The sequence below is a fragment of the Emys orbicularis genome, chromosome 6, assembly GCF_028017835.1.
Source record: "Emys orbicularis isolate rEmyOrb1 chromosome 6, rEmyOrb1.hap1, whole genome shotgun sequence".
Taxonomy (NCBI): Eukaryota; Metazoa; Chordata; order Testudines; family Emydidae; genus Emys; species Emys orbicularis.
Window position 1 is genome coordinate 113,188,739 of NC_088688.1, and position 17,079 is coordinate 113,205,817.

Below are 17,079 nucleotides of genomic sequence, written 5' to 3' on the forward strand. Positions count from 1 at the left end.
TGCCAATCTACCCTGGAGGAAAATTCCTTCCCGACCCCAAATATGGCGATCAGCTGAACCCCGAGCATGCGAGCAAGATTCTCCAGCCAGACCCTCCGGAAAAAAGTTCTCTGTAGTAACTTTTAATATCCCATCATTGATCATTGTTACTAATTACCAGCGATGGCACGTTATTGACCTATTGACTAAAATCACGTTATCCCATCAAACCATCCCCTCCATAAACTTATCAAGCTTAATCTTAAAGCCAGAGAGGTCTTTCGCCCCCACTATTTCCCTCGGAAGGCTGTTCCAGAACTTCACCCCTCTGATGGTTAGAAACCTTCGTCTAATTTCAAGCCTAAACTTCCCGACGGCCAGTTTATATCCATTTGTTCTCGTGTCCACATTAGTACTGAGCTGAAATAATTCCTCTCCCTCCCTGGTATTTATCCCTCTGACATATTTAAAGAGAGCAATCATATCCCCCCTCAGCCTTCTTTTGGTTAAGGTAAACAAACCGAGCTCCTCGAGTCTCCTTTCATACGACAGGTTTTCCATACCTCGGATCATCCTAGTGGCCCTTCTCTGTACCCGTTCCAGTTTGTATTCATCCCTTTTAAACATGGGAGACCAGAACTGCACACAGTACTCCAAATGAGGTCTCACCAGTGCCTTGTATTACGGAACCAGCACCTCCTTATCCCTACTAGAAATACCTCGCCTAATGCATCCCAGGACCGCATTAGCTTTTTTCACGGCCACGTCACATTGCCGACTCATAGTCATCCTGCGATCAACCAGGACTCCGAGGTCCTTCTCCTCTTCCATTACTTCCAACCGATGCGTCCCCAGCTTATAACTAAAATTCTTGTTAGTCATCCCTAAATGCATCACCTTACACTTCTCACTATTAAATTTCATCCTATTACTATTACTCCAGTTTACAAGGTCATCCAAATCTCCCTGCAGGATATCCCGATCCTTCTCCGAATTGGCAATACCTCCCAACTTTGTATCATCCGCAAACTTTATCAGCCCACTCCTACATTCGGTTCCGAGGTCAGTAATAAATAGATTAAATAAAATCGGACCCAAAACCGAACCTTGAGGAACTCCACTGGTAACCTCCCTCCAACCTGACAGTTCACCTTTCAGTACGACCCGCTGAAGTCTCCCCTTTAACCAGTTCTTTATCCACCTCTGGATTTTCATATCGATCCCCATCTTTTCCAATTTCACCAATAACTCCTCATGCGGTACCGTATCAAACGCTTTACTGAAATCGAGGTATATTAGATCCACCGCATTTCCTTTATCTAAAAAATCTGTTACTTTCTCAAAGAAGGAGATCAGGTTGGTTTGGCATGATCTACCTTTCGTAAAACCGTGTTGTAATTTGTCCCAACTGCCATTGACCTCAAGGTCCTTAACTACTTTCTCCTTCAAAATTTTTTCCAAGACCTTGCATATTACAGATGTTAAACTAACAGGCTTGTAGTTACCCGGGTCACTTTTCCCCCCCTTCTTGAAAATAGGAACCACATTAGCTATTCTCCAGTCCAACGGTACCACCCCCGAGTTTTCCCGTCCTCCATCTTTTCAGAAGGTAGCATGGGACTGTTTAGAGATTGGATAAGATTCACCATACTTATGTGTTTTCTTCAGAACATTTGTCTCCAGAATTTCATTTTCTGTGTTAAACAATTTAGAAATGCTGGACAGAGCATGTATTGTACCAATTTCATACAATAAGGATGGGATTTTCAAAAGTGCTCATACTTGGCTTACCTCTGCTGCCATTGAAATAAAATTCCCATTAACCTCACTGGGAGCACTTAGGCCACTGCTGAATGCTTTTCCCAACATAAAACTTTTTGGGTCTCCTAACTAAAAAGAAAAGTGTTAGGGTGTGGGAGCAATACAGTAGCTCTCCTTGATGTCATTAAAACTGGCTCCAAATCCTACTACTGTCTTCAAAACCCATTTTTTACATTCTTTCTAATTCATGCCACATGGCTCATATTAATTTTAAATAAGGGATAATTGTTCTATTTTACAAGCAGGATTCGAAATGGTTCCATGCATGTACGTTTGAACAATTAAATTAGATTGCTCCTTTAAATGTTGCAGGTCATTCTGACCTACCATTTCAGTCTGGGGAGAACATCACTTTGAAATCTGTGGGAGGCACTACCCCAGCATAGGATAATAGCATATAATGAAACATGGAGCTAATCATTTGTAGCAATGAGTTATTACAGAAGTGTGAAAGAATATCGGTTCAGATTCACAACCATGCTGAGGCCACTTTGTGCTGGTCTGAGCAGAGGTGTAGGTAGCATAGGGTGTAGGCTCATGGAATTCAGGTCCCATAGACCCTCCCCAGCCCATTGCCACCCTTCACAGCTGTACATGTAGCTTCAGTGCAAAAGCCCCCTGTATATCCCAGGTTGCTTTGACTACGATCCCTCACCCACAGCCCCACCATGGGATTTATGGGATGAATTCTGCTACCTTTACTCAGACTGAGTTATACCTTACTCCACGAGCCAATAATCAATAAGACTATCCATGCAGTAAGTTACAATTAAATGTGACCTGGAGGGTCTTGCATTCAGCTTCTACGTCAGGGTAAATTTCCCTCAACATGAATGGAATTTTTTGAGTTTTGCACTAAGAACAGCTACTGACTTAATTATTTAAACAAAAACCTGGGGCCTGATTCTCCATTGCCTTGCACCTTGTGTTTTCACTTACATCTATACAAAGTGGTATCAAATTAGAACAGTAGCATTTTACACTTGCTGTGCACAGACATAGATGATTTATATGAAGCGCAAGACTGAAGAGCTGTGAGTTGCTGGTTGAAAACTAACAAGGCATTTATTTTTGAGGTAGGCTTTATGTTTCAGCCGTGGGAGACTCTCTTTTATGTCACTATCTTCCAGATTCTGGTGGGGAATGGAAGGGACAAATGATCTTGCAAGCCAAACGGCTTCTAAAACCTTTAATAATCCATTAGTGATCAAGGTTTCAGTAGAGCAGAATATGGGAATGGCGTGCATGAGGACTCTCAGATACATACCATGGATCTTTGAATTTGCATCAATTTATGTGTGTTTGGCTGACAGCAGCCTCCAGGCCCATTGAGAGAAATGTGGTGCCCCGGCCCATCATGTTCTCTGGGACCCCGCTCCCGCACATTTCATCCCAGGTACAGACATATTGCGGGAGGGCGGGGGAGATCTGAGCTTGGGGCCCCAGTACTATTGTCCCCCCTTCCCCTGCCTCTTGTCAGCCCTGACAGGCTTTGTCCCTTGTTTCTCACTCCTTATTGCTTCTCTCTGTATCCCCAGAGCAGCGTCCAAAGTGACTTGAATGGTGGAAGGTATTTTGCCCCTCTGCCAAGTGGTAAACAGATATCGGATGCCTTGCAGGGCAGCCTCGCAGTGCAGAAGAAACTAGCGATGTGGATTCTGGATATATTCTAGTTATAACTTGCTTTATTCACACACATGCAACAATCCTGGAATTGGTGCACAGAGCCAATGCCTTCTAGATAATCTGATGGTCCCTTCTAGCTTTAAAATCTATTAATCTCATCCCAGCACTAATACCTGCTTCCCAGAACCCACATCACGACTTGATGCCTCTCTCCTTAACCCTGCCCAGAGTTCCAAGTTGTGGGTTCATGAACCAGCAGAAGGGGACCGAGGACCCTGTCATTCACAGCAGTGAGCACCTCCTGTGAGATGCTAAGTACCCTTACATCCTATTCATTTCAACGGGAGTTGAGCATTCACAGCCCTGTGCAGGCTCAGGACCGTACTAAGTCCATACTGTATCTTGTTTAACATAACCATTTAAATTGCTAACCTCTTCCAACATCTGTCTTCTTGTGACTCAACTGTTCATTTTTGAATAGGCCAGCTGTCAACTGGCACAGCCTCATTGAAGTCAATGGAGTTATACTGACACCATAAGCTGAGGATCTAGCCCATAATTTTTTGGAGCCGATATGGTTCCTTATCCTGTTCCCACTGGAATTAGTGGGAGTTTTGCCATAGAGTTCAATGGAAAATGGAGGATCAAGCCCACGGAATATATGAATTTCAGAGAGGAAGCACTGCTGGAAGTCATTGATACAAATCAACTATAGCATAGATTAATGCTTGGTAAGGATGGGAATAAGAAATAATATTGAAACAGATAAAATATTTGGGATTTATGGTGTTTCTGAGCCATGTCCTAATGTGATACAAATGTACCTGTATACCTTCCAGGGGAATTTACTGTCAAAAAATTCAATTCAATCCTGAAAGCAGCTTAGGATAAGGAATCAGCCCTGGAGAATCTTGCACATGTAGTGTTCAAAACAGGGAGAAAATCCAGTATTTTTGCTTTGTTAATTTCCAAAGCAATGTCAGCTTCAATGATGTCAGAAGTGACCATCTTAAAAATTAGCATATGCATCGGACCTAATGTCCTCTCTGAGCGTATCGTCTCTGAAGCCTGAAAGCCTGTTTGAACTGTTACAGTGGCATGCATCTTAAATAAATGAAAACTTCTCTCCAATATTCAGGAAGCTGAAAGGAAGACAAAGATTTTACTTCAAAGTATTTCAGTTCCCATTTAAGTCATTCTACTTCTTTACATGTTCATAAGTAACAAACACAGATGGAGACATGAAAAATGTCTGAAAAGTTTAATTATATCTACATTATTATTTCCCAGTGAAATGAAGATCTTTCATGTAGGACATACATTTCCCCCCCCCCCTATTAACAATGTGCTTTATAATTCTGGATCAGAGAGCTAGGTAGGACAAAGGGAGTTGGAAACAGTTATGCTCTTTTTATATATGTCCAGAGTTATGCTGTTATTTGTAATAGATAAGGAATATTATGTGAGGAAATGCATAGGGTGATCTCTATACTGTGACCGTTTGTTCCCTTTTTCTGCTGTATATGGAATTCTTGCTTTGGAGCTTTCAATTATTTTATGGTTTTATATAGTTTGAGTTATTACTAACTTTTATCTTTTGGATAACTGGCTTATTGGCCTTATAATACGTGGTGTCAATGGAATCAATGGATTTCTGTAACTCCCCATGGAATTTCTCCTGATTTACAGATGTTAGAACAGAATCTAGCCCAAAAATCCTGCGGCAGAGTTCTTTAGTGTCCTGCAGGATTTCACTAAGTGCCTCAGCTCCTCCCTACAGGGCATCCACTTTTCAGCTGTATCCAGTATAGACTGTATATCTATCTTATCTAGAAGGCAGACTTAGTCAATGGTTGATGTAGTCACTGATTAAATATCCAGGAGAATTTTTAGGTGTTGATTAGCCATCTGGAGGCTCCCATGTTGTTCCCTGAATATAAAAGAAACATGCAAGTGAGAACAAGAAAAAAAGTAGTACATATTTGAATATAAGGGTGAAAAGTTCAAACAAGAATGTATTTCTCAATTCATACCAAGATTTAGAGATGTATGAAATATCTGAAATGCTTTGTGCTTCTGTAGTACTATTGGTCTCAAAGCATTTTATAACATTAATGAATTTGGCCCCATCACACCTCTGTGGTAATCATTATTAGCTCTAATAAGTGATTTTTGAGATATCCAACTTGAGAAAACTCGAAGGGTCTTGATTTTGAGAGGGTGGATTCTCAGCACTTTCTAAAAAATTTAGACCCCTGTAATAATATGTCTCAAGTTGGAAACCCCAGAATTGGGATACTAGCATGGGCGACAGGTTTGTATAATTTTTGGTGGTGCCCAAGTGGATCCGTCCTATCCATAGAACAGACTGCCCCAGGCCCCGTGCTTTAGGGGGCCCCGCGCTTCAGGGGTCCAGGGTGGCCTGGGGGGTTAGCAGGGTGCCTGGCGTTGACAGCAGCGAGCAACCCTGCTCCACCCCGCCTCTTCCCATCCCGCCCCCACTCCACCTCTTCCCCGAAGCCCCCGCCCCTGAGCAATGCCTGGAGCCGGCGAGGTGGAGCGGAGTGGGCTGTGGCCAGGTCATCACTCGCTGCTGCCAGCGCCAGGCCCCTGCTAATTCCCTAGGCTGCCCTGGACCCCATGACCCCCTGAAGCACAAGGCAGGGGTAGGCACCACCATATTGTGCGACGAACACTTGACAAAATTACCAGACTTAGAGACGGACATTGGGGGCGGGAGGGGGGGTATTATGTCATGCAATCATTCAACCAATAAAATAGCACACATTTTGCCACACTGAAAAAACCCCCGGTAACCTAGCTAATAATAATAGCAATAATAATAATAATAATAATAATAAATTCAACTCATATAATTAATGAAAAATATGTATATACTGTATGAGATTATATGAGAAATGAAAATGAGCTTGCTTTGGGATTCTACAAGGTTCTTATATCATTTAAACACATTTAGTACCTTGAGTAATGATAACACTTATTGCAAATCACATAAATAGGGAACTCATGGTCCCCTTCCCTCACCCCATTGCAAAGGCACAGGGGTTATTGTTGGCTGCCCTAGGGCTGCAGAAAACTCTATGGGCAAAACATATAGAAAGAAGAGGATCAATTTATGCAGAGGACTGAAGGGGACTCCCATAGTGCATTAATTTACACTTAATAAATTAATCAAAATTAAATACATTACAGAGATAAGAATCTGTAATGACAGACTTTACTTCATGAGAAGCTCCAGAGAAAGAAGACCTAGAGGGAGTAATGGTAGGGGCAATCCTAGGGAGACCAAAGGGGCTGGTAGAGGGAGCAGACAGAGAACAAGGGTAGAGGCAGAGTCACTGCAGGGTTGACCCAGTCTTCTGCCTCTCCCCTGTGGGTGGAAACACTGATCACTATAGGAAGGAACAATAGAATGGAATGCCCAGAAGAATGAATGACTTGAGGACAATTCCCTGACGGGACCCTTACCCTTGCAGAGCTTTTCTAGCTCCAACGTTTACATTTCTACACAGGGTGGTTTGGCCCACAGAAATAAAAATCTGCACATCATCCATGTGTTTTTGGACCAATGGAAAAAACCAGGTACAATTCAAGTGACTTTTAAAATTGCCTATGAAACCGAGTTAACAAAATAAATGAGCTTATGAAGAACCAGAAAATATACTTCTCAAGTGAAAAAACTATAAAGGGACTTCTTTGCAAAGAAACTGTAAGTTTTCTTACAGGAAAAGCCACAAATTGTTTGGAAAGGAAGAGTAGATTGAATTACTTGCCCCAGTGAAATTAAATACCCAGAGAATTGCTGCGCCTGTGATGATGATGACTGGGGCTTGCTCACCTGTGGCTCCCCCACCCCGTGCTGTGGAGGCACGGCCAGGCAGGTCTGCATCTGCAAGCAGGCACCCTGCCTCAGGTGCATCTCCCATTGGCCGTGCTGGCCAATAGACTGGGAGCCTCCTGGCCAATGGGCTGGGGGGGCGGGGAAGGCAAAGGGGGAGATTGTAGGGATCTCTGGAGCAGGGGAGGCAGTGGGGGAAGGGAGTTGTCTGGCACAAAGGGGGGGCTCTCTGAAGAGGGGCGACAGGGGCACAGAGGCCGTTGGGGGTTTCTTGGGGGGACAGAGGGTTGTGTGGGTCTCTGTGGGGCATGGGGGAGTAATGGATGGAGCCAGCTGCAGCCCGGGTCTGCTCTGTGGGGGGGGTTTGCTATAGCCCCCTTAGGAAGTCCCCTCTGTACTGTGTATTTTATGCCAGCCCTGAGGTGCCCATCCCGGATCCATCTATCTGTCCCCACAACCCCCCGGCTGTGTCTGTGTGTCTCTCTCTCTTCCTGCGGCTCCATCCCCCTCCCTGCTGTGGAGGCATGGCCAGGCAGCTCTGGCATCTGCCCCTGCAGCTCCCATTGGCCGGGGTTCCAGGCCAATGGGCTGAGAGCCGGGTCAGCGCTGGGGATGGGGGGAGCTGCCCCCGAGGTGAGAGCACCCCACGTTGCTGACCCATGGTGCGGGGCCCCCCAAAGCACAGGGCCTGAGGCCCAAACATTGGTGGAGCTGGGCCCACCTTCATGAATATTGCTGGAGCATGGGCACGATGGGCCCATAAAGCTCGCCGCCTATGGATACTAGTTACTTTTGAAAATCTTGGTGTAGATTCTCAGTCCTGTTCCTTAACTGCAAAACCATCACCCCCTGCCCCACTAGATTGTTCCTCCATGGTATGCAAATGTCACAACAAACCCCTAAACCACACAGATGGTTTATCACTGCAACATGGAAATTACACTTTTTTATGTAGTTGCAAAGTTTAAAGGAACTTAGGTCATTTTTAGTGAAAGTCAGAACTTCAGAAACTCACAAAGAATGTTAACTGACTTTAGGGTTGCCAACTTTCTAATCGCACAAAAACGAACACCCTTGCCCCTCCCCTTCTCTGAGGCCCCACCCCTGCTCACTCCATCCCCCCTCCCTCTGTCGCTTGATCTCCCCCATCCTTACTCCCTCACTCATTTTCAATGGGTTGGGGCAAAGGGTTGGGGTGAAGGAGTGGGTGCAGGCTCTGGCTGGGGCCAAAAATGAGGGGCTTAGGGTGCGGGAGGGGGATCTGGGATGTGGCAGGGGGTTGGGGTGTGGGCTCTGGGGTGGGGCTGGGGATGAGGAGTGAGGAGTGTAGGAGGGGGCTCCAAGCTGGGGGATGGAGCCGAGGAGTTAGGAGTGTGGGAGGGAGCTCTGGGTGGGAGTTTGGGTGCGAGAGGGGGTTCAGGGCTGTGGGAGGGGGTGCAGGGTGCAGGCCTCGGGAGGGAGTTTGGGTGCAGGAGGGGGCTCCAGGCTGGGGCAGGGGGTTGGTGTGCAGGAGGGGGTGCAGGCTCCGGGCGGCGCTTACCTCGGGAGGCTCCCCGGAAGTGGCAACATGTCCCTCGGCTCCTAGGTGTAGGGGTGGTGCACGCTGTCTCTGCTCTCGCAGCTCCCATTGGCTGTGGTTCCCAGCCAATTGGAGCTGTGGAGCCGGTGCACGGGGTGGGAGCAGCACATGGAGCCCCCCTTACTGCCCTGCACCTCGGCGCTAGAGGGACATGTCACCGCTTTGGGGAGTGCGTGGAGCCAGGTAGGGAGCCTGCCAGCCCCACCAACTGGATTTTTAACAGCCTGGTCAGTGGTGCTGACCGGAGCTGCCAGGATACCTTTCGACTGGATGTTCTGGTTGAAAACCAGACACCTGGCAACCCTAACTGACGTGTCCATGGACACTGAGTTGGCTGGAATGTGAAACTTAAGGTCAGGGCTGTACAGAGTGTTTTGGGGTTCTGGGGCAAAATCTGAAACTGCGGCCCCCGACCCTTCCAAAAAAATTACAGCTGAGGAAAAGCTATGGAGCAGGGGAGGTTTGGAGAGTGAGCCTGCACTACACTCACTCTGCAGCAGCGGCTCCTGTCCCGCAGTGCTTGCCCTGGCTCCCTGCTCCAAGCATTGCAATCTGGTACACAGAAGTTGGAGCACCACTCAGGTTTGGCCGGGTGGCCTCTCTGTTATGAAAGAGGGGCCAGCAGGCCCAATTCCAGTGAGTGGCCTGGCGACCCAGCACGTGGGGTCGCAATGCCACTTAGTTTGGGGGCCTTCTCAAAAATGTGGCCTGGAGAAACTGCCCCTTTCCCTCCATCCCCGACTAAAGTGTGGTAAGCCATTTGAACAGAAACTGAAGAAAATGTTGATGTGAATTAAACTAAATTTGCGGCACTTCATACAGCTCTAAGCAAGATCTATATGCATGCAAGCATATCAGATTTTATATAACCATGTATTTTTCTTCTTTAAATCAAATTGGCATAAACTATGGCCAAAACACCCTCCATCAATCATTTGGGAAAAAGATTGCAAAAAGACTAGGATGACCAGATAGCAACTGTGAAAAAACAGGACAGTGGGTGAGGGGTAATAGGTGCCTATATAAGAAAAAGTCCCAAAAACCGGGACTGTCCCTTTAAAAATGGGACATCTGGTCACCCTAAAAAAAGACTATTCTAACAAATATACATATAAAATGTCTTGAGAAACTTTACAAGTGCCATGCATTGGCCAGAAGCTAATGAGAAATCTACACTTTAGAAAGGATCTGAAACATGATCTATAAAAACACATTTTAAAACTGACACATCACTAATGGAAGAATAAACTTTGTTTGCTTTATTTATAATACCTTAAGTAAACTTAAGCTTTTTAAAAATGCTACTATTCAAAGGCTAAATTCATCAGAGCGATGTTTGAGCGATGGGGACTGGAATAGTAATATTACAGGTTTTTGCAACTCAGCACTTGCTTGCAGATCCTTATAATCTGTTAATCACACGCTCCCAGTGCAATATTGTAACTTGGACTCCAGCCTTCTGCATCAACTCAGCACCTGCTTGACAAGCCATGACTTCCCTTATAGACAAAGTTCCTCTTGATTTCAACTCTGATCATGTCAGTAGACTATACAAAGTATGCTCTGAGTCTAGTGCTCACAGCTGAGAGGGAAAAGTCTTTCTTTGGTTACCTGGCAGTGACTTACCCTTATCATGAGCTCATGACAGAACCCTTACCATGAACCCTTTGCTAGAGTGTAATTAAAGGAATCAAGCCACAAGTATGTGAGTGACTATGTAAATAAACTGTTTAAGCACCTGAAGATGCCCATTGTGAATTAGATGTTTCCAGAAGCCTGAGTTGACTCAGACTGAGCAGAGTGCCAGTACTTTAATAAAATATTGTTAAGACATATTGTGCCTTCTCCCCTGACTCTAGCATGCCTAGGCAGTGTTACACAGATCTCTAACCTTAACTGCCTTGCCTAGAGCCTTGAAATTAGTTTTATGGGACTCTGGAAGGAAAAGAAAAGCAAGAAAAAGAACAAACATAGGCAAGTGTTTGCAGTCTCCCATTTATGTTAATGGGAGACTGAAATACAATTTCTACCACCATGTGAGACTATGAATCAGCTGTCCGGTAAGGCAGGCCCATATGGTATGTCGGCCTGGGGACACTGTTCTTTTCTCCTGGACTCCTAAGCACCTAACTGACATTGAAAAATGGTGATTTGGACCCTAAACCACTTAGGCACTTTAAAAAATAGCTTTTTTAAAAAATAAAACCTAATTTCTGGGTTAATACTGGCAGCGTCCCTTAACATGTATCATGTCTGAGTAAGCGGTGAATGACCTCCTTGACTTTTCACACCAGAAAGTAGAAAACATGCTCTTTAGACTTCTGCTGCACTGTATGATTTTGAACAATATCCTCTATCTCGCTCCCCAAAGAATATTACCAATTACCATAGTTTGACTCATTGACGTAATTCATTTCCTAGGCTGATGCATCCATATGAATATTTATTCATAGTTTTTAAGGCTGGAAGGGACCATTATGATAATCTAATCTGACCTTCTGCAAAACACACCATGGAGCGTCAGCCAATAATTTCTAAAACAAACCTATAATTTCTGTGTGAGGTAGACATCCAATCTTGATTTCAAGACCTTAAGTGGTGGGGAGTCCTCCACTTCCCTAGTACAGTTATTCCAAGTATTAAAGTCTCACTGTTAAAGTCTGTATTTGTCTAGCTTCAGCTTCCAGCCACTGGATCTTGTCATACCTTTTCCTGCTAGATTAAAGAGCCACCTGCTATCAGAAATCTTTGTTTTCCAGACCTTGAATAATTTTTGTTGCTCTTTTCTGAACCCCTTCGTATTTTTCAACTTCCATTTTGAACTCTGGACCCAGTTGTGCCGGGAATGAGTCATAGAGTCCAAGGCCAGAAGGGACCATTGTGATCATGTAGTCTGATCTTTTGTAGAACATAGGCCAGAGAACTGCCCCAAAATAATTCCTAAAGCAGATCTTTTAGAAAAACATCCAACCTTGATTTAAAAAATGTCAGTGATGGAGAATCCACCATAACTCCTGGTAAATTGTTCCAATGGTTAATTATTCCCACCGTTAAAAAAATTACACCTTATTTCCAGTTTAAATTTGTCTAGTTTCAACTTCCAGGCATTGGATCATGCTATACCTTTCTCTGCTAGTCTGAAGAGCCCATTATTAAATATTTGTTCCCCATGTAGGTACATATAAACTGTAATCAATCACCCTTTCATCTTTTCTGTGTTAAGCTAAATAGATCAAGCTCTTAGGATGTATCATTTTAAGGCATGTTTTCTAATAATTTAATCATTCTAAATCAAATACCTTCCAGAAATCTAAGTACGTTATGTCAACACAGACACCTTTATCAACTAAACTTGTAATCTCATAAAAAATTGTTTTGACAGGGCCTATTTGCTATAAAACCCATGTTGATTGGCATTCATTATGCTACCATTCTTTAATACTTCCTTCGTTATTTTTAATCTGACATAAAATATGTACCACAGACCTGAGTTTTCATTGCCTTTCATCTTATTTAGTCATTTACACCAGTGCAAAGTGGGTACAAAAAGCTAAAATTCTGATTTGCTTTGGTTTCATGAGGCAATGGAGAATCAGGGCCTAAGTTTTTAGCAGTAAATTGAAATAACATAATCTTCAGACATTCTGATAACAAACATCAAACTTTTGTTTATTTGCATTCTTACATGGGTGCTATTCACTGTTTATGGCATGAATCTGGAATTTATCTAGTGACAGATTAAGGGAAATGTACACACTAATAGAGCCTTTGAATCCAAAATCAAAACAAAAGCTGTGTTACATACCGATTCCAACAGGAATTTTATCATCTTGATCTGAAAGAAAAATCAAAAGACTCCCTTGGCAGACATTATTCCCAGATACTAATTGCTAGGAATCTCTAAGGAACTTGATATTTCTTTGTTTTTCACTGAAGATATTATAAATGGTAAGGAGGCTATTGTTTAACCCTGTGATGTAATTATGACCATATGTCAACAGACAGTCATGCACTGTTGTAGTGCTGCTAATTGGAAAGTAGACAAGTATGAACAAGCTCAACCCTGCCCCTGGGTTGTGCACATCAGTCATTAACAGAAGGCAAAGACAGACCGTGAGGGGAAATAGGCTTTATACACATTTTCTGCATCAGGCATGATATCTTAATTTTCTACTAGTCATTTTCTTGTCCTCAAATTGAAAAATATTAACTATTGAGTATTACTGACCCGTGTCATACAAATGTCTGCATCATAAAGTTAGTGGTGTGTTTTGGGATGCTGGCAGAACCCAGAGAATTTCTGAAACTGCTTTTTTACTAAAGACAAACAAAAAACATTCCTCCCCTATTGCTGTGAATGCATTCAAACCCTGATTTGGCTAATTCACGACTCCTATATCTTGCCATTTACACATAGAAATCTTAGACTTTGGCTTCTGCTGGGTGCAAGTGGGAATGGAAAGAATAAACTGCCTGAATTTTAAGCAGTTGGGGCTACAGTCACAAAGGGAACATGGGTGTAACAACATGTTAACCCCTTCCATCCGGTGGAATTCACAGCCCTGAGTTAGGCACCCAAGCTCCCCCTGTGCATTCTAGGGGGAGAGTGAGACCCCTAAGGAAGGGATTCACAGAAACCAGCAAGCTGAATGTGAAGTTGCCTAAAGTAGCCAGGGGTGAAATGCAGGGCAAAGGGGCAGGGCTTAGGCCCCAGATCCACAAAGGGACATAGGCACCTAATTCCCAGTGATCTGAGCTTTAGGTGCCTGAGTGACAGGCTGGAGGAAGACATGTATTTCAGCTCAAGATTCTCAGCCATGAACCCATTCCTGGAGTTGGGCACCTAAACTGGGTCAGGCCTTTCTTGTGAAAAGAGACACAAGGCTCCCCTTGCCCCATTATAGACTATAGCCCAGTGGTTAGGGCATTCACCTGGGAGGTAGGCGATCTGTTTTCAAATCCTGTTCTGTTTGTTTTGGAGCAGGGACTTGAATCCTGGTCTCCCACCTCCCAGGAGAATGCTGTAAGTGCCAAGCTGTTGGGTTTTTTGAGAGGGAGAGGGTTGGGGTGTGGGGGGGGGGGGAGGGCTCCGGCTGGGAGTGTGGGCTCTGGGGTAGGGTCGAGGATGAGGTGTTCAGGGTGCGGGAGGAGGGTTGGGGTGCAGGGGGATGAGGGCTCCGGCTGGGGGTGCAGGCTCTGGGGTGGGACTGGGGATGAGAGGTTTGGGGTGCAGGTTGCCCCGGGGCTGCAGTGGGGAGAGAGGACTCCCCCCAGCCCAGGGCCAGGGGAGAGCACCTCTCCCTGGCCGCAGCAGCTCCAGGGCTTGGCTGGGGCCGGGGGAGAGGTGCCTTTTCCCGGCCGCAGCAGCTCTGGGGCTTGGCTGGGCCGGGGGAGAGGCGCCTTTCCCCACCTGCGTGGCCCTTTGTAGCCTTAAGGGAACTTACTGCCTTACCGCTCTAAAACTGTGTGAAACACGAAGGTCAGCTATTGGCAGAGGGGGCACTGAAGATGCTGTGCCTTGGGGCGCAGAAGGTGTAAATCTGGCCCTGCCCACAGGTGCGATAGGTGAGGAAATGCCTCGTTTGAGAATCCTGCTGGGGCTATTTATGTGCTTAAAGGTATGCAAGAGCAGAAGCCTTTGCAGGACCTGGGCCTAATCTTATAATTATTTTTTTCAACTGTAATCATGGCACAAAATAGTTTACAAAAAGTGGAGGGAGGGTGAAATACAAGTTTTGAAATCTTAAAGCACCCTACATACTCTGATTTCAATTGACTTTTCAAGTGACAATTGCATTCCAGTGGATTTTGCCTTTAAAATTTAGAACTAGTGCTGTTAATTATATAAATTGGAAACCAGTTGCCCTGTGGATCCAAAACAGGAAAAAGCAGATCAGGTAAAAACCTGGCCCTCTCGAAATTGGATTTTTACCATTGACTTCTCGAGGGCCAGGATTTCACTCACTGAGTCTGATCTTATCCTTACTAAAGCAAAACTCCTGATGACTTCAGTAGGGGACTTGTCTTGAGTAAAGACTGCAGGAGTGATTCCAGCCCCTGGAATGTAGCTATATTGTAAATCATTGCATGTGTATTTTCCTAACCCAACCTCACATGCTCAATAGCCAGAAGCTGTTATTGTGATAGGACCACCATACCTTGCTCAACTATTGCCTAACATAATGGTACTGACCCTGCAGTCCTTCTATTCAATGTGTGTTTTGTCATTGTGTTAAAGGAAAGCAGGCCTTTGCTTAAGTAATGGCATTTGTGGTTGGGTTGGCATGCACACACAAAGTGCATAAAAGAAATCAAACATTGAGGATCTCTCTTTTGCTCAGACAGTTTTTCAGTGTCAGTAACTCTTTTGGGCAGAACAATGTGAAATGTTAGATACTCCCTGGATCTGTATGTAGCACAGGCTTAGACAAAGAGCAATAAGAGATTTGGGATAATGGATGATGATGATGATGATTTATACAATGTATAAATAAATGCATTTTGCATTACTACCAACAGGGTCACTGACTACATTCATGCCTGCAAATTGGACAGTACGTTATTTGGTCTCTAATAGGAGTGTCCTTTTTATTCCTTCTCCCCCACAGCAAAAACCAGCATGCAGTGCTGAGAACAGACCCATCAGGGAGCAGCCCAGCTGCTCTTTGCAGCCACGTTAATGAGTTTCTTAATATTGTGTCAGTGTTGAAGGACATATGGCACATTTAACCCTGTGATGTGAATTTCTTCTGTTTTTCTTGCACACACTTTGTTCTTTTAATTCAACTCTATGAAATATGGCTATAGTGTTGCTTGTATAAATATCGAATGCAGGTCATTCAGCATCCACCTTACAGTATCTGTCTGTCTATCTGCCACCCATCACCATAGTATCTGAGGGCCTTCTATGTAAAATCAATAGCAACAGAAAAGTGTCTAATGGAATTTATGGAGTCTCTGGAACTTCTCCCCTTTTAGGGTCAAAACTCTGCTTGGAATAGGGGTTTTGTTTCTGATTTTTTTTTAAATTGTGTTTCTTTTTGTTATTTTGTAGGGGTTCAGGAATAGATGGGGGTGTCAGTGATGTGAGTGTCATTCTTTTGATGGAAGGCTTTTTCAAAGGTATCATCCTAGGAACTTGGAATAAGCTCTTTCATTAAATGTTCATGAATAATGTATGCGTGTTGTGAATCTTGACTGGAAAAGTGACATGGGTAAAACAAAGGAATTCACAGACTCATCTTTATTTCCAGGATCAAAGTGACTGGGGCAGCAGCTTCACAACCTTATCAGTTTAAGATGTGTGTTTTTTTTTTCTTTTAAAAAGGGAAGGCGGCTTTAAAAATTGTATGAATAAGAGACACCTAAATTAAATTATCGTCATGTGCCAAATGCTCCTTATTACTGATTTTGTGGCAGAGAGGGGAGACCAAGGACCATATTGGTTTCAGTGAAGAGTTCTACTTAAAAACTAATGGCACAATAGGGCCCAAAATGTTATTAGCGATAACTAATATTTAGTAATTTACTGAACATTACCCATGATCTAAATCTTATCTTGAAAATTACAGTTGATCATTTATTTTAATTACTTCAAGAAAATTGTAGACATAAATGTTAATTTTCTAATTATGATAAAGCTGAATAAAAAATATCTGCCAGGCCTATGAGCCTTGAGACAAGGCCCAACATTAAGCATTTTATGGTGTTTGATTTTGATCTGCGGCTTTTATTTTCCAAGCCTTGACTTTGAAGACTTTGTTCAAAAACTACCACCTTCTAACACACACAATAACCCTGCCAGAGGCCTGACAACACCTCATAAAAACAACCTTATGCTCACAAAAGAAATGAATTTCAAAGAGGATCCAGAACCAAAATATGTGAGTGTCAAGCAACCAATGAGCAACTGGCTTCGTCTCCTATTCAGAGCTCTGGTAGTGAATGGCTAACGTTTTCTAATCGCCCAGCTCGTTTAATTGGAACACTGATAATGAAGGCCCCAGGAGAATCTCTGGCAGAAGGAATTCCAGACAGCCTGAAGACAAAGTTTAAAATATACACTATTTCTAATAACAGAAAATCATGCTGGACCAAACTACTATCTCTTACCAAAGTAGTGGGTCAAATCCTACAGTTCTTACAAATGCAAAACTCCAGCTGAAGTCACTAGGCGTTTTGGATGAATAAGGACTGTAGGATTGAATCCACAGGG